This window comes from Belonocnema kinseyi, chromosome 8 (assembly GCF_010883055.1).
Source record: "Belonocnema kinseyi isolate 2016_QV_RU_SX_M_011 chromosome 8, B_treatae_v1, whole genome shotgun sequence".
In the NCBI taxonomy this organism is placed as follows: Eukaryota; Metazoa; Arthropoda; class Insecta; order Hymenoptera; family Cynipidae; genus Belonocnema; species Belonocnema kinseyi.
The window spans coordinates 124,959,084-124,981,969 of record NC_046664.1 but is presented as its reverse complement, the minus strand read 5'-3'; the positions used below and the strand labels follow the sequence as shown (position 1 = coordinate 124,981,969).

Below are 22,886 nucleotides of genomic sequence, written 5' to 3'. Positions count from 1 at the left end.
AGAAGGAGGAGTATAACAGGAGGAAAAAAGAACATGAGAAGATGCTGGAAATAAAAAAACAGAGGGGAAAGGAAGAATATAAAGCAGAGGTAGAAAAAGCCACCAATGAAGGTAGGGTGTGGGATGTGATAAATAGGGATAGAGGGGAAAGGAAGGGCGTTAACGAAGAAATAGAAATGGAGGAATGGACGGATTATTTTAAGGGTCTATTAGAGGGAGAGCAAAATAAGATCAAAGGGGAAAAGTGTAGGATAGTCCGAGGAGAAATGGAGGAAGGGAACGAGATAACAAGAAAAGAAGTGGATGAAGCAATAAATAGGTTAAAAAGAAACAAGGCGATGGGAGAAGATGGGATGGAGAACGAAGCGATGAAGTTTGGAGGAGAAGGGATTAGGGATGGGATGTGGAAGATCTGCAACAAGGTATGGAAAGGGGAAGGTTTCTAGCAATATATTGAGTTTTTTGATTTTCGAATAAACATTCGTTACGAAGTTAAATTTATTTTTGATAACTCATATCGTTTCTGAAAATTTTTTCTTTTTGGTGTAAAATGAAGTGTCTTAGTTGAAAATTCAACTCCTTGTTTCAAAGTTAAGGTAAATTGTTGTAAGTCCATTTTATTTTTGACAATTTCAACTATGAATTTTTTAAAAAAGTTCTTCTTGGTTGAAAATTTATTTTATATTTAAAAATGTAATTATTACAGTTCAAGGTGCATCATCAGTAATTTCTCGAATTACAAATGTAACATTTTTTTGAAGTTCGTTCTTGTTGAAATAGAAAATTAACTTTTTAATTGAATATGTAACTGTTTCGTTTCTGGTGGGAAACTTATCTTCTTGATTGAAAATTTACCTCTTTCTCTAAAAATTCATGTATTTGGTGAAATACGAGTCTTCTTAAGTTCTTATGTATAAAATTAATGTACTTAATTAAATGTTGCACTACATTGTGAAAATTTCAGTTGATAGGTTTTGCGGCTTAAATATTTGGTTAAAAAGTTTTTTTAGGTTAAATATTACTCTTTTAAGTAACAATTTAACCATTCCACTTTTAATTGAAAATTCAACTATTCGGGTTTTTATTTGGAATTTATCGTACATATTTGGTTTGTAAATGCAACTGCAGTAAGGAAAGCATAACTAAATTATTGAAAATTGTACGTTTTTTCTACGTTAGTTCAACTATTTTTCCAAAAATTTGCACTCTGAAATTTTGAAGAATCAGTAGAATGCAATCTATTTACGACAATTCAGCTGTAAGTTGTTCACTTTTCAATATCTGATTAATATTTGCTCCTTTTAAATAAACAGTGCAATATTGCCACATACTAAAAAATATACTCTTTTTCATTAAAAATATTTCTAAATTGAATGAAGGTTGAAAATAGTTTCTATAATCGGCATAGTCGCACTTTCATGTTTCAAATGATTTAATTCTAAGCCAAAGTACAAATTTTCCACTATCTACGGGGAAAATATATTTCAGGATTTTCAGTGTAGCTATAACCGGTTTAATCAGGCTTCGGTTGAGTCAGGGGGGAAGGGAGGACGTCAACCCATTGAAGAATTTCCCTTTTCGCTAGGTTCAAGTGCGAAGAGCACATCTGCCGAAGGAGGATCGAAAACTCGACCCGATCCCGAACCGATATATCGACTTTCCGATCCAAAGTCGAGTCGGGCTAAAACGGATACGATGCAAACCCGATCCCGGAGGCTGGGATCGAGTCGAGATCGTATCGATATCGGGAAAGGTCCCTCGACGGCATCACTACTTTTAAGGGAATCTTCATAAGTTCAAAATCATCTTGCAGAGCTTTCACAATGAATAACGGTAACAATATTTTGTCAAGCCGAATTTCTTTTTAATGTCCCTAAAGGCCTCTATCTTAGTCCATAATACATACTCAAATAATGCGCTCTTCATTTAAAAACTGTAGTTTACTCTATATATCATAAAGTGTTATTTGCGTCATTCAATGTTCTATATACTCGTATCATAACCTGTTTTGTATTATTACAACGTGTATATATTGATCATTTTCTTATATATCAAAATGAGTTCGGTAAACACCATAAACTTCCATGTTCTTCTATTAGTTCCCCGGGTACTCGAGTGATTTATTCAAAGGATACATATCACACAAGTTTAGACACATCAAAGCATCTTTCAATTTTATGGATATCTCCGTAATGGAACAACTGCCTCAAAGCGTGAGGATGATCTTATTCGCAAGCAAGGTAGACAACTTCAGAAAATCGCAGAGCTCGCCGATAAGATATCGAAACTAGGCACAACAGGCAGTGCAGAAGTCGCGACTACGTCCTTTCAATCCTTCGAGGTCCGGCAGCAGAATCAAATTGACCATCTTTTCACAGAAGCGTCCGCGCTGAAAGTTTATAGTTGAAAATAACCATTTATTCTGATCCCTGATACCTCCTGTGATCTAGATCGCGATCTAGAAATTTTCAAAATTAGGAGCCATCCAGTCCTTGCTCGTAGCATAACAAGTACGGTGGCGACGCCCTTAAGGCGTTTAAAACGTCTGTCAAATTCGCTACCGTCAAACTATATCTAAAAGGTTCAGTTGTTAAACGCCATATTTTAAGCACGTAGTCTAAAGGCAATTCTCCCGGTCGGTTCAGATGGCTTTTTTCCGAAAATGTTCTTTTTGTTGTTTTTTGTAATAGGAAATGGAGTGTATTCTATCGCTAGAAAGTCGCACGAGATGTACAATACACAGTAGTATACGAGGGGCGAGGGGCAGGAGCGGCAAGCGGAGGGCTCGCCTGTATTCCGTATTCCCAAGTCTGCCTCAAGTGGCTGTCAATTTCGTCACATCCGAACTACGCCTAAACGGCTGAGTTGCTGAAAGCCATATTTTAAGCACATAATCTAAAGGCAAGTATTCTGTACCGTTCAGCTAAATTTTTCCTGAAAATGTTCTTGTTTTTTGTGATTGAAAGTGAAGGGTATTTTTTCTCGCTTGAACCTGGCGCGCTGTGTACAGTACACAGGGGAATGCGAGCTGCGATGGACAATCGGAGCGGCAATCGGGGGACTCGATTATCTTCCCAAGTTACTTACCAGTAGTCAGTGTTTTTTGAAATGACATATCTAAAACAAGGTTTCTACGATCTATTAAATGAGTGTAATATAATTTTGTTCTGTGTTTTCATACAATTTTCGCTATGAAATAACTGTATCACACGTGCATTCAAAATCAATTGGCGATTTGTCAGCAGAAATGTATTAGTAACAAAAAAGGTTTTAACTGTAAAACGTAAAGATAACAAAATGTGTAATATAACATTTTCAAAATTTTCAAGATCTTGAATTTTTTACATTTACAATTTAAGGTTGTAAAAATATTCCGCGTCGAGGCAAAAAATCATTCATGTAAGAAACAAAAATCAAAATTTTATATTCAGAAATTATTGAACAAAAGTTAGTTCTATTTTATTTGCCACATTTGAGTACACTTAGCTAATATTTTTAGGAGAAGATAAAAAAGTATATTTTTCACTAAAAATTGGAAGACGTCAATATCAATTTTATTATTATATTTAAAGCAGTTAAATATATTAGATATGTAAGTATATGTAGCTGAACGGTTCGGGATAATTGCCTTTAGATTATGTGCCTAAAATATGGCTTTCAGCAACTCAGCCGCTTAGGCGTAGTTCGGATGTGGCGAAATTGACAGCCATTTGAGGCAGCTTGCTGAACCGACCGGTAGAATTGCCTTTACATTATGTGCTTAAAATATGGCGTTCAACAACTCAACCTTTTAGATATAGTTTGGTGATAGCGAATTTGACAAACGTTTAAAACGCCTTAAGGGCGTTGGTTTGGGTTGGGTTTGAACGAACAACCTCCTCATTACATCTGAGGGGCGCTACCAATTGCGGCACCGCAGCACCAACAATGCAAATTTTAGAACTTGTATTACCTTAATTTCAATCGAAATAATTTTTCATAGCTGTTATTATTTTAAGGCCAGTTGTTAAATTCAAGTTTTTGAAACAGAGTTATAGAAAAAGAGTTTCGGTTAGACTAGTTAATTAGATAGAATATTATTTTAGAGGCCTAATAGCAGTGGTTGTTTGACGTTTGTACGACAGAGGTCTCTGTATTGTACGGTTGATAAGTAGAAGAACTACTATATCATAATCAATTTTTATTATGCGAAATTTATTGAAAACGGGAGAAAAATAAGTTCGAAAAAATTCACTGCGGGTTGGGTTTGAACGAACAACCTACTCATTACATGTGAGGGGCGCTACCAATTGCGGCACCGCAGCACCAACAATACAAATTTTAGAACTTGTATTTCCTTAATTTCGATCGAAATTATTTTTCATAGATGGTATTATTTTACGGCCAGTTGTTAAATTCAAGATTTTGAAACAGAGTTTCGGTTAGAATGGTTAATTAGATAGAATATTATTTTAGAGGCCTATACCAGTGGTTATTTAATGTTTGTACGACAGAGGTTTCTGTATTGTACGGTCGATAAGTAGAACTACTATATCATAATCAATTTTTGTTATGTGAAATTAATTGAAAACGCGAGAAAAATATGTTCTAAAGTATTCACTGCGGGCTGGTTTTGAACCAACAACCTCCTTATTACATGTGAGGGGCGCTACCAATTGCGCCACCGCAGCAACAACAATGAAAATTTTAGAACTTTTATTTACTTAATTTCGATCGAAATTATTTTTCATAGATGTTATTATTTTAAGGCCAGTTGTTAAATTTAAGTTTTTGATACAGCGTTATAGAAACAGAGTCTATCTAATTAACCAATCTAACCGAAACTCTGTTTCTATAACTCTATTTCAAAAACTTGAATTTAACAACTGCCCTTAAAATAATAACATCTATGAAAAATAATTTCGACCAAAATTAGAGAAATACAAGTTTTAACATTTTCATTTCTGGTGCTCCGATGGCGCAATTGGTAGCGACCCTCACATGTAATGAGGAGGTTGTTGGTTCAAACTCAGCCCACAGTGAATTTTTTAGAACTTATTTTTCTCGCGTTTTTAATTAATTTGCCAAAATAAAAATTGATTATGACATAGTATTTGTTCTATTTATCAACCGTATAATACAGAGAGCTCTGTCGTACAAACATCAAATAACCACTGGTATTAGGCCTTTAAAATAATATTCTATCTAATTAACCATTCTAACTGAAACTCTGGTTCTATAACTCTGTTTCAAAATCTTAAATTGTAAGATGGTGGCTGTTTGCTCTAAATGTTTTCTCTCTATGGTAAAAAATCTCCTGAATCTGGCACCATGCTCTTTGATGAATTTTCAGGCGGCTTTTTTACTCCCTATTAAATGAGGGGGTTGGAGACAGCTCGAAATGTGTTCTTGGGGCTTTCGTGGAATTTGTTGATGAATAATGCCCGAGTGGCGTCCGTCTCTGCAAAAAATCCGTGGTTCAACTCGCTGTACATCATTTTTTGAAAAGAAAACGTGCAGATTTTTGTTAGACGCTGCTTTAATACAAGCTTTGACTCATGTTTCTTCTAGAAAATCAGTGGTGTAGTCGAGGCCGATCGAGACCTGGCGTGGCTTGGCAGTGCCACGCCTCTTATGTGCTTCTTAGAAAATGTTTCTACTTAGTATTGAAAGAGCCATTTGCACAATATTGAGAATTTAATTTTAAGGCAGAATAAAACTCAACTTTGACACAACAAAGCAACATAAAAATCAATATATGGCGATAGATGGAGTTTCGTGCACCCTGAGAACACGAAGTGACCCAAGGACTACCGCCTTCTGCATTTTTCCCGCAAGTGTTTTAGCATATTGTGGACACGCAAGGATGCTTTTCAGGCTATTAACGAGTGAAAGCTTGACACTTCCAAGAGCACCGATTATAAGAACGATAAGTTTAACAGAATATTCCGGGTATAATCGTTGCAACTCTTTCTTTTCATTCTTCTGGGCTCTTAGTGCCGCATTGTGCCTCCAGATGTAGGTCTTTCCCGCATGAGTTGGACAACTGGATAGTATGTGAGCTAAATGCTCGGGGTGTGCATGGCACGCCCTGCAGCTATCATCGGGAATGTTTTGGCTCAAAATGTGATGACGGTATGACATACCGTTACCATCTTCACGTACCGTAGTGAAACTCTCCGTGCTAGAATTTAATCCGGGTGATTTAAGAAAAGCAAAAGTTAGCTCACACGACATTGACTGATCCTCTACATTTCTGTGGAAGATGCCGTGCATCCTTTTATTGAGTAGCTGTTCATGGAAGTTTATCTCTTATGCTTTCTTAATCTGGGCTTTCAGGAGTAAGTACTCGAGATAATACTAATACTGAAGTTAAGTCCGAGTGTTTCAGCAGCCTCCTCTGCTGCTTTGAACAGAAACGCTCCTTTGCTTACTTCTTCGTGTTTCCTGATCATTTTATAAAGAGGGTATGTTCCATTTGCGACTCCATGTGCTGTACCCAGAATGACTTTGTTGTGAAGAAGTTCGAAATTCAATATTCCGCGACCACCTTGATGGCGTGAGATGTAGAGTCGCGGAACAGAAGACTTTAGATGTAACCTTTCGTTCGGAGGATCCCATCTGCCAGATGAGACGTTTGTATCTGCTTCGGAAAGTATTCTTTATAGATGTCACATTCTGAATGCGGCTTTCTGGCACGCCCAGGTATGTATAACTCTTTACATCGCAAAGGTGTCGTATAGCGCTGCTATCGACGAGCTCAGGGTCTTCAGGGATGCCATTAAGTTTTCCGCGTTGCAGATAACCCTTTGCGCATTTGTCTATCCCAAATTCCATGCCTATTTCCTTAGTGTAACGTTCGACAATCCCTAGAACTAGATGTAGGTGCTCTTTGTTTTTAGCATAGATCTTAAGATCGTCCATGTAAAATACATGAGTGATCTTGTACTCTCGATCTATCAGTTTGCCGCAAAAGAACCCGTCGAAATGGTGAAGTACAAGAGATAGTGGCAATAGTGTGGGGCAAAAGAGGAGTGGGCTCATGGTGTCGCCCTGAAAGACATCTCTCTGAAAGGTGACTTTGTTAGTTGTCCCACGATTTTTTCCAAATGAGATAGTAAATCTGGTTTTCCAAAGCTGCATCAATCTCTCTATGCAACTAACGGTTTGCGGATGAACCTTTAAGCTTTCCAAAAGATAGATGATAAGTCTATGGGTGTTCGAATCGAAAGCTTTTCCATAATCAACCCATGCCATCGATAGGTCACGCTGGTAGAATTCTGCATCTTTGCAGACACATCTGTCGATGAGCAGGTTCTCCCAACATACTGCTACGCCTATCTTTGAGCCACGTTGTTCATACATTTCTTGCCAGACAGGTTCAATTGCCCGAACAATTCTATCATTTAGGATAGCTGTGAATATCTTATACAGTGTGTTCAGACAAGTGATTGGCCTGTAATCTTTGGGTCCGCTAAGTTGCCTATTTTCGGCAGAAGTATTGTGCGCCCTTCTACCAAACACTCCGGAATTCGTTCGTCCGACTTTAAATACGTGATCAAAATATGGGCTAAATGCTGATGGGTTGAAGGAAACTTCTTCCATCAGAAGGTCTTGATATCATCTGGTCCCGGGCCGGAATAGTTCTTCATCCCTCTTAATACTTTTTTCACTTCCTCGGTAGTGATGGGCGGGCATTCATCATCAGGTGTGATGAGGGCGTTACACAGCTCCTTGAAGCTATTTATGTTATCTGAGTCTTCGTCCAGTCGATGCTGCACTTCGTAGACTTCTCTCCAAAATAGTTCGACCTCCTGTGGTTTGGGCGTGTGGTCGACAGTAACTAAAGGGTCTTGGAAGAGTCGAGATGGGTCAGAGAGAGACTGTTGAGTTTCTCTAACCCACCTTTCTCTCCGCTCTAGATCACACACTGAATGCGGGGCGCGTACTGTCTTGCCCAGCCTATCTTTATGGCGAATTGATGCATTCGTCTTTTGGTCTTATGATCAACCATTGGTTTTGTTTTACGGTTCGCATCGGCCAAAGCTCTCGTTGCATTATACACACATCAACTGATAGTCCAGAGGTCGGATTCTTCGGAAAAATGTCCACGAAGCTCGTCATCCATTTCGGCCAGATCTTTAAGCTTGAGAGAAACCTGGGTGTGGATGTTTCTTCGGATCATAAAGCACGGTCTTCCTCTATCGGATGCGAGCCCGCTGTTGGTCTTGGTGCGGCCTCTCTTTCTCTGTTGCCGGCTTGATCTGGCTGTGGTAGAGTAGGCGTTCCGCTTACCTAGCCCCTTTTTTGGAGTACTTCGGCATGATTTCGCAGACATTGATGCGAAAAGTGCGATAGCTCCGGATGTTTCTCGCACCACAGAGCATGCAGTCGTGCCATATAACCCGATTCAGGGGCCACACTCGCGTCGTAGCACTCTAGCAAGTCGCTATTTAGTTGGGCCGTCCACCTAAAGGTTCAGAGATTCCGCCTTTCCATTGCATTGAATCCATCTTCATTAGCTCCCCCAGCTCTAGAATGGTCGGCATTGTTGGCTGACTCATTTTCGGGAGCCCTCCGCGTACTGTTATTTTGAACAGCACTTACTACAACTATGTTTGGTATTATCATTGTTGTTCCCACGGGAAGCTAGGGAAAGGGGTTCGACCATCCTTGTAGAGCCCCGCATGCAAGGATGAGGCTGCGTCCTCTGAGAGGTCGCCCGATATCCCAGAATCAGCGTTCAAGACACCTCACTCAGGTGCCATTCAGCTTTTGGAACGGTTTTCACACCTCTGTTGGGGGGTTAATTCCTTCGGGATCAACCCTGGACAATTTTCCGCGACTGCCTATTTATTTTTGTGACCACAGCGGTCTATTAGGAATCATTAGGGGAAACAATTTCTTTAAATAAATAAGAGAGAAGAAATATTTTGAAATTCATTTGATCGCTTTTGGCCATGAGTGAACGAGGTTTTTGAGGTTAATTTTACAAATAATGTATCTTATTTATTATGTTGCGTTTTGAAGAAATTAAGTCGTTTTATTTTATTTTTTAAAGTTTCTCGCAGAAAGTATGTTGTGATTTTCATGTCGAACGACAATAGAGTACGTTATTCCTTCTTTAGTTGGTAGTTTTTTTTGAGAATTATATTATGAATTGTCGTGTTTCTTTGTTTCTCTCTTTCTTAAATTCTTTCATTCTTCCTTTATGGCTTCTTCTTCCCTTGATTTGTCTTCCTCCTTTGTAGTTTCTTCTTCTCGTTGTCGCTTTATGTTTCCTTGTCTGATTTTTAGGTTTCTTTCCCATGACAGAAGCTTATACTATTTTTGAGAATTTTGTCTTTTAAATCCTGTTGTTGTCTGTCCGTGAGTATTTAAGCAGGTTGGTTGTTAGCTTCTACATAGTAATTGTCGTATGAGGAATAGTAATCCCGTGGGATTTTTTGTGCCATGTTTGAGTTATTGCCATTCTGGTCTGGTTGGTTTGGGCTTCCTCCTAGGGCCCATTTCTCTGTAGTTTCCGTTTCCTTGCATAATATGGTTTGTTGGGTTTTCGTTTTAGGTAGTGTTTTGATTTGGATCAGCTTTCTAACGTATCTGGGCGGGTGGTCCAGCCTTTTTGACGAAGTCGGTATTTTACTGGCATTTCCAATGTCTGAAGGAGAAAATAATGTTTGTTGTCTGAGTCTATTCTGAAATGTATAGTATGTATAACTTACCTGCATTTTATCCGCTTTCTTAGACAGTTTGGTTACCTTCTTTAGGAATATATTTCCTATTTTAAATTCTATCGGTCTTATTTTTAAATTATAATTACTAGCTTGCCTATTATTTGATTGGCTTAAGTTTTTCTGAACTTCCTCTTGAATGATTTGCAACTTTCTTAGTCTGTTGGTCCATTTGTCGATGCTCTGAAATTCAATATCGCTATTGTATTCTATATTTTTTTGGAGTGACTGAATTGGTTCTAATTTTCCAAATAAATTTAAAAATGCTGAGGTGAATTGTGTTGACGAGTTAATTCTCTTAAGGTTTTGTTGACAAATTCGGTGCCATTGTCGGTGTGGAGAATCCTAGGTGTTCCCCAACGTGAAATAACTCGGTTATGAAATTCAGAAACTATTGTAACCCCGTTCGCTTTTTTAATCGCTATTATTTCCACCCATTTTGTAAACAGATATACGAATGCTAAAATATATTGGTTCTTTACCTTTTCCGAAATCAGTAATGGGCCCATGTTGTCTGCAGCAATCATGGTCCATGGTTTTTCGACAATTCTCTTTCCCATTAACCGTAATTTCGGTTCGTTACTCGTTTTCGTTCTTTGACAAACTTTACAATTTGTTACGTATTTGATTATCTCAGAAGACGTCCCTGGTCAGAAGTAGTACTCTGAAATTCTCGCGTGTGTTTTTTCGGAGCCTAAGTGTCCTGCTTGTATGTCGTCGTGATTTTCTTTTAGAACCTGTATTCGTAATTTTTTAGGTAGAACGAGTTTCCATGGGTTAGAGTCTGGTAAGAGAGTGGATTTTAGTGGGACATTTCTGTAAAAATAGAGTTGCGAATCTCTGATTTGCCATTTTTTATATTCTTCAGGTCTTTTTGTTATCTGTCTGATTTTAGTAGAGTATTATTCATCTGTTTTGTCATTAATGTCTACTTTAGGGTTTTCTACGCTACACGCTAATGGGAACGCTCTATTTTTTCGTGATTTTCCTGATCTCGACAGTGCACCATAGACGAAATTTGAGCCACTTTTGCCATATATGACTTCGTAGTCATATTTCAGAAGTTCTAGTGCCCACCTGTCTGACCGGCTAATTGTTTTTTTTTAGGTTATGAAACCACTTTAACGCTAAGTGATCCGTGATTACTTTAAAACTGTAGCCTTCTAAATATGGCCTAAATTTACGTATGGATCAAAATACCACAAGGCATTCTTTTTCGGATGCCGAGTACCGAGATTCTGCCCCGTTTAGACTTCTATTCACGTATGCTTTAACGTAATTAACACTGGCAATTGTTTCTGTAAGCACGGCATTGCTTATCTTCTTTAAGTGGTCGATTAATCCACTTGTAGTCCTTTGTCGTTTACTGTAAACACTTAAAATTTAATTTCCGAGCAGCCCAATTCGCATTTATCCGGGCTGATCGTTAAATTTGAATTATTAATCTTGTCTAACACAATATTTAAATATTTTAAATGATCATCAAAATTATGAGTTACTATTAAAATGTCATTTAAATATAAAAAAACGTTTAGCTTTAAGCCTGGAGTAATAATTTTACCTACCTGTCTCTGGAAGTTGCTAGAGCATTATTTAGACCAAATAGCGTCCTTTTAAATTGATGCATGCACTTTTCAGGTACTGTGAATGCTGTTATTGGCTTGAATTAATTTTAATTTATTGAGAAAAAAGCTCTCAGTTCTATTAAACACCGTTACGAGCTGAACAAAGTATACACATAATATAATATACAACGATATAGAAATATATATGTACATAGATGTAGCATCTAGAGTGTAGTGTACATATTTTTAGAACCCTGGCTTAATATTGCAACGCACATTTAACGAGATTAATTTGTGATAAAAAAGTATTGAAGTTCATGTAAGTATATGCAGTAAGAAGTTACTCAAATCTGATGTTAAGAAGGTACTGTTGGAAAACTTGTCTTAAGAAATAAGTAGACAAGAAAAAAAAAACATCATACCTTATAATCTAGAAACTTAATTAAATACAAAAATTATTGAACTGAACATAATAGTGTGCTTTACGAATACCATTCAGCAGTTCATTCCAAAGTCGCCTCCTTCTAATGACAAAAGATTGTTGGATTAAACATGTTCTATGAGCAGGTATTGCGTGTGTACGGCCTCTGTCGCGCAGTCCAGGCCGACCTGGAAGGTTCATATTATCATGCAAGAACAATTACAATAGATAAACAGGCTTTCTATCTTTAAAGATCATTTTCAACAAATTATCCATAAAATATTGTATTCTCTTGGCAACTGTCATGAAACCAACTCTTTCCCTGTATTGAGAAATATGATCAAATTTGGACAGGTTATAGACAAAACGGATGCAAGCATTAAAAGCACGTTCACGTTTGCAATTAAGGTCATCAGAGATTCCATTATATACCACACACCCATAATCAAAATAAGGGAGAATCAAGGCTTTTAAATATGGTTTCGCGTAGCTGTAGGCAAAGAGCCCCTTCTCCGACTAAACAAAGGTGGGAGGGAATCCAAGACTTAGATGAATAATGAGTGGAGGATCCAACTAGTAAAGCATATGTTTTTAGTGGATTGAGTATCAAACCATTAGATACCACCGAGTTGTAGACGTTATTAATATCTTCCTTCGCCATTTGAAGTAGATCCCTAAGGTTACTAAGTGGCCCAGAAACATATATTTCACTACCATCAGCATAAAGGTGATATTTACAGTAGCGTGAAACAGCTGAAAAGTCGCATGCGAACACATTAAACATTTTTGGGCCAAGTATTGAGCCCTGGGGAACCCCATTCATCACCTCATTCCAGTCAGAGAGAATACCTTCACTGTTTGCAATACATTGTAAGCAATTACTCAAGTAATAATTGAACCAATTAATGTCACTGTTAGAGATATTAAGGTTCTTTAATTTTTGTATTAAAAGGTCATGGTTAACCAACTCCAACGCTTTGGAAAGATTAAAAAATATAACAATCGTTACTTCATTTATATCTATTGCAGCTTTTAAATCAGGACTAAATTTGAGAGAAAAAGTGATGGTGCTGTGCTCTGTTCGCAATCCAGACTAGAAAGGATCAATCAGGTTTTGCTTATCCAAATATTCAATTAGCTGGTTATCCTCTATTTTCTCAAAGGGTTTGGCTAATGCTCTAATTATAGAGATAAGACGAAAATCTGTTAGAGGTGAAGGATGAGTGATCTTAGGTATAGAGCGAAGCACCCCTTCTGCCAACTATTGGAGAAAATCCCAAGCTGTAGAGAGTCATTGTAAATATAAAGTAGAAACATAAAGTAGAGAGAAATATAAACATAGAGTAGAGAGTCTGTCCCAATATTAGAGAAGTAAAAGTTAGCATCATTAAATTTAAGTTCGTATTAAAAATCCCTGAAATTATTACATTACTATAATTAAGCGTGTAATCAAAAAGCTCCTTCTCAAATTCATTACCAAACCAGCATTGGCCGGTTTTGAACTTTCTTCTAGTGAAATTTGCAAATAGGCTAATTTTAAATCAATTTTTCAAATAAACTTGGCTGATCTCAGAGTGTCCAATATCTCTGTTATGTATGGGATTGGGTAGAGGTCTTTTTTGTAATGTTATTAACCTTTCTAAAATCTAAACAGAATCTATCTTTTCCTGGTTTTCTGATCATAACTATAGGATTTAACCAATTATAACAAGAAGATTCTATTATATCTTGTTATAATAGTTTATGGACTGTCTGATAAATTATTTCGTTGATGTTAGGGCTCACGTAGTAGTATCTCTGTTTAATGGGATCGCGGCCCTGCACATCAATTTTATTTTTCGTTAACTGCGTTGCCGTATGTCTTCTTCCTGAATGAATTTTAATGATCTTGTTCGTTTCTTTTTCCTAATCTACCTGAAATATTATTTAGCTTGATCGCTTTATTTTTTAAATTAACCCATTGGTTTCTGTCGTCAATTTTCGATATCTCGTTAGCTTTTTGAGATTTTATTTTTGATTTTTCCTGAATAGTACCTTTATTATATTTACAAAGATTACAATCGCTATCTTTGTATTCGCTTTCGTATTTGTTATTATAATAAATTTTTCCTAAACTTTTTCTTCTTACCCTTTTTTCTAATTTTAAAGCCTAAATATAATGATCTTGTGTACTTGAATCGTCGCTAGGTTCGTAGGTGGGGTGCTCTCGAGGGATTGGAATTTGTTGTTTGTGGGGATGCTTATTAGGTTAGGGATATCCTTAGTAGGCTTTGTTGCAGAGTTTGGGCTGTTTTGGTTTTTTGGGATTGGTTGAAATTAATAGGTACTAGCGGAGTTTCGCTATTTAATGTTGCACTACTTTTGTTACTTTCTATAGTACTTTTGAGATTAATACTACCTCCTAATTTTGTTTTTTTATCTTTCTTATTTTCTTCTTTTTTCATTAATGGTTTATTCCTAATATTTGTTCTTTTAACTGCCTTATTTTTCTTTTGTACTGTCTCAGGTTGATAACCACCAAGTTTCTAAGTCATAGCTTAGGGTCATCCGTAGCTCTTGAAGCATATCCGTACCTAGGATGCCAATGGATTTTAGTTTTGGGACCAACCTGAACATGTCATGTTTCGTTTTATTCCAGATTATTATTGGAATCACCACTTGTCCAATTATAGCTATGGTTTCTTCATGCACAGCTATTAATTTTCGCGAAACTGGTTTGAAAATGGAGTATTTGGAATTTTAGATTTTTTTTCCAATAATTCCTTGCTCACGCAGAGTGTGTGGCAACTGTGTCTACTAAAATCCGAAATGAGTTATTTTCTAATTTTTTACTTCGATGAAAACGCGTTTCTTTTTTCTCATCTTTATCCGAATTAAAAAATTCTGGCATTTCTGTATTAGGTTGTACCATACTTGGTCCTAATAACCGCGCTTCCAGTTTCCATGATCGTATGCGTAATACAGGCATTCTCTTTTAAAATGGCCCGCTAATCCACAATGATAACAGTTACTATTATTTATTTCATCATTGGTTTGATTTATTATTGTTATTATTTTTATTTATCGAACAATTTCCCGCTTTTTCTGTTGGGAATTCAATTATTGGGTTCTTTTGACCCCGGATTGAGCTTAAGGACATTTGATTGAACAATGGTACAATTTGGTTATAAGGGCTAAATGGATATCTTAGTATGTTGTTTTAGAATCTAGTTTGAAAATTTGATGGAAATCTAGATCTGAAGGTAAGTCTGAAATATTGTTGATATTTATTGAAAAAAGATAAAGATGGAAATCCAAATGATGAGAATGGAAATTGATTTTTGTATTGTTTTTTGCCTTGATTATTTGGGTCTCCGTGTTTTTTATCCCTTCGACATGGCTAGCTCAGTTTCCCGTTGTTTCTCTAAAGCTCCTAATTTCTCAAAATTTGTAAAATCATTCCTTTTAATGTACATTTTGTATTCGATGCGAAGATTTACATAAGCTCTATGTAATTCCCATTCGCGACTGTTTTTGGGATACAATTTAGTAAAAAGTTTTCTGATTTCAGTTATGTTAGAATGGATGTCTTGGGTTTTCTTTTTGTTACAAAATTTGTTTTTTCGTTTTATTGGATAAGATTTATTTAATAGACCAATTGTTCCTAATTTTTAATGGCGTTTGTATCATGTCGAAAGAAAAATAAGTTGCTGGAATTGTTGGATTATTTCTTTGATTATCTGATTTGTAATCTGCTTCTGAGTTATTAACGTGTATTGGTGAACGTCTGTTTGACCTGATATTTGTTGTCGAAAGTCTAAGTGCTTTGTTTTGGTTTGAGTCGATTTTGTCCTGTGACGGCTCAATGTCATCAGAGTTTAGTAGTTTTAAGTTATTATCTCTTAATCTGCAAAGGCTTTCAATGATATTGTAAAAAAGTTGTCGAGGTTCTTATAAATTTTCCCTTAAATGAAATTGAACGAATTTTCTGTTATTAGATTCGTTTCTATTTTTCCTGGTACTTGGTTATACTATTTTCTTTCTGTGTTCAAAGGAGCTATTTGCTGGTGGGTCTAGACTAATTCCTAAATTATTTGCTCTCTCTTCCCTTTCTTCAAAAAAATCTGTTTTATTTATGGTTTATAAATTCTTTAAACTCTACACTTTCTAAAAGGTCGTCGGTTTGTAAAATAAAGCGTGTGTTGCATTTCAAAAAAGAATTGCACTTAAAATTCTCATTAAAAAATTCTCCAAAAAATGTATTTTCTATGGGCTCAAAGGTTTTGTTTGGATTTTGTGTAAGGTCAGAGAGTGAGAGTTGTTTATTTTGAGTTGGTTCTGTAGGTGTTGATTAAGTCAGTCTGTCTTTGTCCAACCTCTCTCTCACTGGAGTTTCTATATTTTTCCTAGCGAAACCTCTACTCCGACCTATTGACCTATTAATAGTTTTTGGTATTTTTCCTGTATTTCTTGGTGTATTTGAGACCGGGCTATTCATTTTTGTTCTTGTTGTACCGTTATTTCTGTTAACTTTTTGGATTTGAGGTGCTACAGCACCTTCTAAATCCAAGTTATTATGGTTGCTTTCCACTACAGTTCGGCTAGTGATTTTATTTTTAATTTAGCCTGGTCGGAGTTTCATTTAATATTAATTTTGTTTAATTTGTATCAATGTAAACGCATATAATGCATTCCCATAATAGGTGCCCACATTTTATTATAATTTGAATGAGGACACTTGGATTTATTTCGAAGATTTATATTCAAGATTTTAATTTAGTATTACATTGTCGTAGAGTTCGAAATCGTGCTTATTTTTTATATAGGATCCTTCGTTTATGAAATACGTCGCGTAACCTTGCCGCCACTCGCGAGGGTATGGATAGCTGACGTACGAACCTATTTGCGCGCCTTAAGTTTTGTTTGGTTCCGGATGCTTTTAATATTTAATAGAATCCCGAATGAATTATATTTCTCATTTCAGGTTTCTTTCACACTACATTTTTCAATGTTAACGTTTTTAAAGTTCCTAACAACATTTCAACTATTCCCGAATTTTCTGCTTTCTTAATGATCAGATCCTTATTTTTTTACGTATAAAGGTAAAGCTTGTTTTCTCAAATTCGAAGTTTTACCTTTTTTAAATATTATTGACTTGAGTATGTTTCGCGTTTAACTTCACCCACATGAACATACATTTTCCATACATTAGGTGAAATAACATAAAATTCGGATACATGGCACAATAGAAAAAAATTATAACACGGTATGGCGAATCGGCATAATCAACATTATCAATATAAGAACGTCACTGTAAAATGGCAATGAGATTACAGTGTTTATTTAAAATGCATCAATAGCATTTTATTGGAGTATTAGTAGAAAGTTTTGTGAAGCAGGAACAGGGCGCTAAGAATGGAGTTAGGATAAATGAAAACAAACACTTTTATCAGTAAAGTTGGGATTTATTTGAACCGACGGTGAGTAGGTCGCGTCAAGAGTGAGAAAACGGCGAGGATCAAGTCGAGGGGACGAGGCGTGGAGGCCCAGAGTCCTCTTTAGGATAAAAAAAATATTTTCACATATCAAGATTTTTGGAAATAAATCATTGTTTAAATAATTGACGTTTATTTAATCAATTAAACATTCTTTGAAAAGAAATGGAAAATATTCAAATTGTCCATTCGCAATTATTTGCATGAAAATGACGACCGAAATTGCTAAAAATTAACAATAATACGTAAAAGTTATTAATTTTTATTTTTTTTGTCATATTTGTAATAAATCCAACATTCCGGCGACCAATTGCAGGATTACATGTCAATAGATGTCTTGATATAATTATCAAGAATAATATGTGAATGTAATGATACCAATCCACCAGTCGAGGTACGTACACTGGTGGAATACTGCAAGGTGAGGGATCTTTCTCTTCTGCTGAGGTGCGATGCTAACTCCCACCATATTTTTTGGGGCACCGTTAGTTTTGCAGATAATATCAAGAACTAGAGTAGTAGTCAGAGACGTGGATACCAACTATGGACTTCATTTGCATCGATGAGGGGTGAGTATAGGAGTGCAATACGTAAGCAGCAGAGGCGGCTAGACTCGGCAAGCTGCTTTCTCGAAATTCGGATGCTATTCTCGGGACTTTAAAATTGCCCGGCGGGTGATACTCAGAGTCTGACGGAGATACCTTGGCTCACCTGATCAAAGAACATTTTCCGAGCTTCACAAAGTTTGGAAAAGAGGGTACGACTCCGCTAAGGCAATCAAAGCCACCTGCTGCCCGACTGGGCCCGAAATGGCGGCTAGCTAACAAGATTTTCACCCCAGCCAGGTTCAGGTGAGCCCTGAAGTCCTTCAGTCCTTAAAAGTCTCCCGGTCTGGATGACATATATCCAGTCCTCTTACAGAGGCCTGGTCAGATCATCATTAGGCCGATTGTGATACTTGCTAGGGCTAGTCTGACGATGGGTTATTTTCCCGCGGCATGGAAGATTGCAAGATTAGTCTATATTCCGAAGGCAGGCAGGATCAGTTATACTTCATTCAAGGATTTCCGACCGATTAGCCTCACATCTTTCCTACTAAAAACAGTGGAAAGACTCGTGGACAGATATATCCGCGATAAGGTCTTGTCAATTAGTCCTCTTCACAAGCAACAACACGCCTATAGGGCTAGTCACTCGGCTGAGACGGCCCTAAGCACTGCAGTTAACCTAATTGAAGGACAACTGAAGCAGAAAGGCCTCGCGATTGAAACCTTCATGGACATTGAGGACATCACCCTTGCTGTCGTGCCTGGTAGTGGATGATTTGCTTCATCCACTCACTAGTCAGGGCCACCACGTTATAGGCTATGCAGACGATATACTGGTTTTCGTGCTAGGGCAGCATCTGGATGCGCTCTTCGGAGTAATGCAGCAAGCACTAAGAATAGTAGATTCATGGTGTAAGAGAACTGGAGTATCAGCCAATCCAAGTAAGGCGGATGCAGTTGTGTTCACCAGAAGGTACAAGTGGGGAACCACGAGTACATTGAAATTGGCTAGAAAAAAACTGTAAATCAAAGGACAATCGAGATATCTGGGAGTCATTCTGGATAAGAAGCTGTCATGGAACGAGCACCCGGAAAACAAGTGCAAGAAGCTAGTAGCGACTCTTTGGCTCTGTAGAAGAGCCATACGGAAAAGCTGGGGCTCAAAACCGGAGACACTTATGTGGTTCTAAACAGCGATCCTGCGACCTAGACTAACCTATGCGGCATTCGTCTGGTGGATCAGGGTCAAACATTCCACTGGGAAGTCCCGACTGGAAAGAATCAGGGGACTGATTGTGAGAGGTCGACAGTCGAAGTCGGCCTCGAAGTCGACACCCTCGATGGCCCGGGGGGCACTAATAGGTTTGGAGCCCCTTCATCTCACCATAAAGGCCATTTTTGCCTACTGCAACGTTTAAAATTTCATCTCATTTTTTATAGAATTCTTTAACGACCTTGTTTACTTTATCAGAGACATATAAGAATGACCAATTAATAGAGCGTAGTCTTACATTAAAGTTCCCATAATCACAAGTTTTAAACTTATATCTTTTCGTCGACGGGTCGATACTGAATCTGTTTTTATCTCACGAAGAAGGCAACGAAGCTTCATATTCAATAGTAAGGGGAGGTTAGAGTTTATATACAGGCAAAATAGGTCAAGCATTAACAGTAACCTCACATGGAACCGATAAGATGACTAGATCCAGATATCGCTTATTTATATTATTAATCTCATGGTACTGTTTTAATTGTTGAATATCTATAAAATTTTGTAATATAAATGATTTAGTATCAGGCATCACATCTTTAATAAAGTAGATTAGTTTTGGTATATTAAAATCGCCAATAATCAATATTTAACCGTCCTATATTGTAGACAAAGTTGTGAGATTCTCGAAAAAGTCCTCCAATTCCTAAAAAGAAATCTCGGGGGAACATAAGTAGTGATGGAGATAAATGCATTCACATCAGAAAAGATCTTCACGGTTGTCTTATTTATTTTAGGCTCTGCGTTAATAACAGAGGAAACATTAAATAATTAACAGATCCAGAACAAAAAGTTCGAAGCTATTTACATTGCTTCTTAACCAAGCTTTGTTCTCGTAGTTTGATTCTTGAGGACGAGATCTCACACTCCTCCAGTATTTTTGAAGAATCATTCTCACATCTGTGTGTTTGTAAAAACAGGTAATGATTGTTTGAGGCGGATTCGAGTTCTGTTGATATTTACCAATTCTTGTTATCTTCATAATTACCTTTGCTTTTGGTGTTCGTTAAGTGATTTTCCCGACTCATCGCCTTCTGCTCTTGACGGAAGTGACGTGTTGGATGATGTATGATTTCCGGTTGCGTCGGGATCGATCGTTGATGAATTATCGTGGTCGTAGCTTGTGTCGTAGCTTGTGGTCGTAGCTTGTTGGATTTGACTCGAGGACGCCTGATATGGATTACATCGATAAAAACGCCAGTCCGTGAGTAATTAAGCAACAGCCGGTTCTAGTAGTACTAGCTAGCTTTGCACAGGTGGGGTGGTGAAAAACTCTACAAGGACATGAGGAAGCATCCTCTACAATTTTTACTATTACACTGATTACATATTCTGCCAGGAATTTTGATCATTCAAAACTCTCCAAATTTTAAGCAAAGTAATTATTGTCAGAAAAGGTATCGTGATTCCGGTGACTCACTTTGTGTATGATAAAATTCTTATAGACATTCACAAACTCATTGATATTTTGATTCACTGACACAGGTTAAAGATACACTACGCCAAACTAGAACGTGTACATTTTCAGGTATGCGAAACCATGCCGAGCTATTCCAAAAAAGGGTCTATCTAAGCAGGGTGCCTACTCTATCACAGCCATAAGAAGCCGGCAGCAAAGAAAGAGAGGTGACACTAATACCAACCGCGGGCAGGCATCCGATAGAGGAAGAGCGATGCTTTATGACCCAAAGAAACATTAACACCCAGGTTTCTCTAAAGCCGATAGATCTGTCTGAAATTGATGACGAGCTTCGTGGACATTTTCCCGAAGAATCTGACCTCTGGATTATCAATTTTTGTGTTTATAATGCAAATTGAGTGTGTGATTGACTACATAATATCTGGCAGGAATTTTACCGCCAAGATTCGAAAGTTCGCGCGCGAACTCCGGATCCGTTCTCACACACTTAGGAACGTAAAGCTGCTGACCAGCAGGCAGCATATTGTTAAAAGAATAGGGATACCATCTGACACTAAAAAATGTCTAGAGCAGAGAGACAGGTGACTCCGAGAAAACCAACAGCTTCTCTCTTACCTATCTCAACTCTTCCAAGACCCTCCATTTACTGTCGACCACCCGACCAAACGAGAGTATTCCGAACTATTTTGGAGAGATGTCTACGACGTGCAGCATAGGCTTGAGGAAGACTCATAGGGTATAAGTACCTTCAAAGAGGAAGAGTGCCTAATTGAAGTGCTATCACCTAACGAAGAGTGCCCACCCACCACTACCGAGGAAAAAATTGGTCCTTAAGAAAGTCACGAACTAGTAGCTAGATCTCGGATATGAGACAAATTCATTGGATATTGATATATTTTCATAAATAATCCGGGAAATTTGAGGTATGTAGTCTCGCCTACACTTGGTCCGCACACACGCTCGCCCATCATCTAAAATCATTATATTTGAAACTATATATCATGGCTTTTAATGTTAATTATATTACTTATTATTATTAATGTTACTTATATTTAAAGTCAGAAGTTATAATTCCGGAGCGGTTCTTGCGAGAGCGCACAGTACTCCTGCAGAAAATAGGCAACTAAGTTGACCCAAAGAATTACAGGGCAATAACTTGTCTGAACACACTGTATAAGATATTCACAGCTATCCCAAATGATGAGATTGTCCGGGAAATCGGACCTGTGTGGCAAGAAATGTATGGACAAAGCGATTCAATGAATGGAAAACCATATTTACTATCTCATCTGGAAAAAATCGTGTGATAACTAACATCCATGAGCCCATTGTTTTTTTTGCCTCACATTATTTGCATGCATGATCTTAAGATCTATGCTAAAAATAGAGAGCGACTACATCTAGCTTTTGGGATTGTCGAATGATACACTAAGGAAATAGGAATGGAATTTGGGTTAGACAAATGCGCCAAGGTTCATTTGAAGCGAGGAAAACTTAATGACATCTCTGAAGACCCTGAGCTCGTTGATATACGCGCTATACGACACCTTTGCGCTGGAGAGACTTATACATACCTGTGCGTGTAACTGAGCCGCATTCAGGATGTGACATCTATAAAGAATATACTCCGAAGCAGACACAAACGTCTCATCCGACAGATTTGGTCTTTCGAACTGTCGATGAGGAACAAAGTACCTGCAACGAACATGCTGGCCGTACAGGTAGTGCTGCATTCATTTGGAGTGGTTCCATGGACGAAGAACTAGCTCAGATTCCTTGATATCTGGACACGAAATGTTATGCACATGAATAAACGCAGGCATCGTAAGTCTTCTGTTCCGCGACTCTACATCTCACACCATCAAGGTGGTCGGTGAATATTGAATCTTGAATGTCTTCACAACAGGATTATTCTGGGTAGAGCACATAGAGTCGTAAATGGAAGAGACCCTCTTCTTAAAATGGTCGGAAAGCACGAGGAAGTGGGCAAAGGAGCTTTTATTTTGGCATGTCAAGAGGGTGCCATTTCCACCTTAACATACCTTCGCTACATTTTGAGCAGGCCATGCGCAACACGGGCATCTACAACATACGTATACTATCTAGTTTTTCAACGCATGCGGGTACGACCTACATCCAAAGGCATATTGCAGCACTAAGAGTGCTTTATTATCATCTCTGTCACTCTTACGGCATTAACCTTAATATCGCTCCGCTGAACGCTCCTAGGAAATTTGAGTCAATTGTTGAGAATGAGAAGTGTCGCATGTACTGGAACTTTATATTCTCGACAATTGTTTCTGTTGCACGCTCGAGGCCTGACATTTTTCTCCTTGACTTCGAGAATCTGACCATTATCGTTATAGAATTTTCCTTATTATCGGCGCTCTTAGATACGCCAAGCTTTCACTGGTTAATAGCCTGGAAAGTATCCCTGCGTGTCAACAATATGTTAAAACACTTGCGGGAAAAATGCAG

At 37.6% G+C, this 22,886-nt stretch overlaps 1 protein-coding gene and 1 non-coding gene across 4 annotated transcripts in view; one reads left to right on the top strand and one right to left on the bottom strand.

Annotated features, from left to right (window-relative positions):
• LOC117178994 (1-phosphatidylinositol 4,5-bisphosphate phosphodiesterase classes I and II) overlaps window positions 1–22,886 on the top strand; it is a 661,888-nt gene that overhangs the window by 419,410 nt on the left and 219,592 nt on the right. The gene's annotated exons all lie outside the window — the stretch shown is intronic.
• Window positions 4,598–4,670, bottom strand: Trnat-ugu. Its single transcript has one exon. It is a non-coding gene; the product is annotated as a tRNA-Thr (tRNA).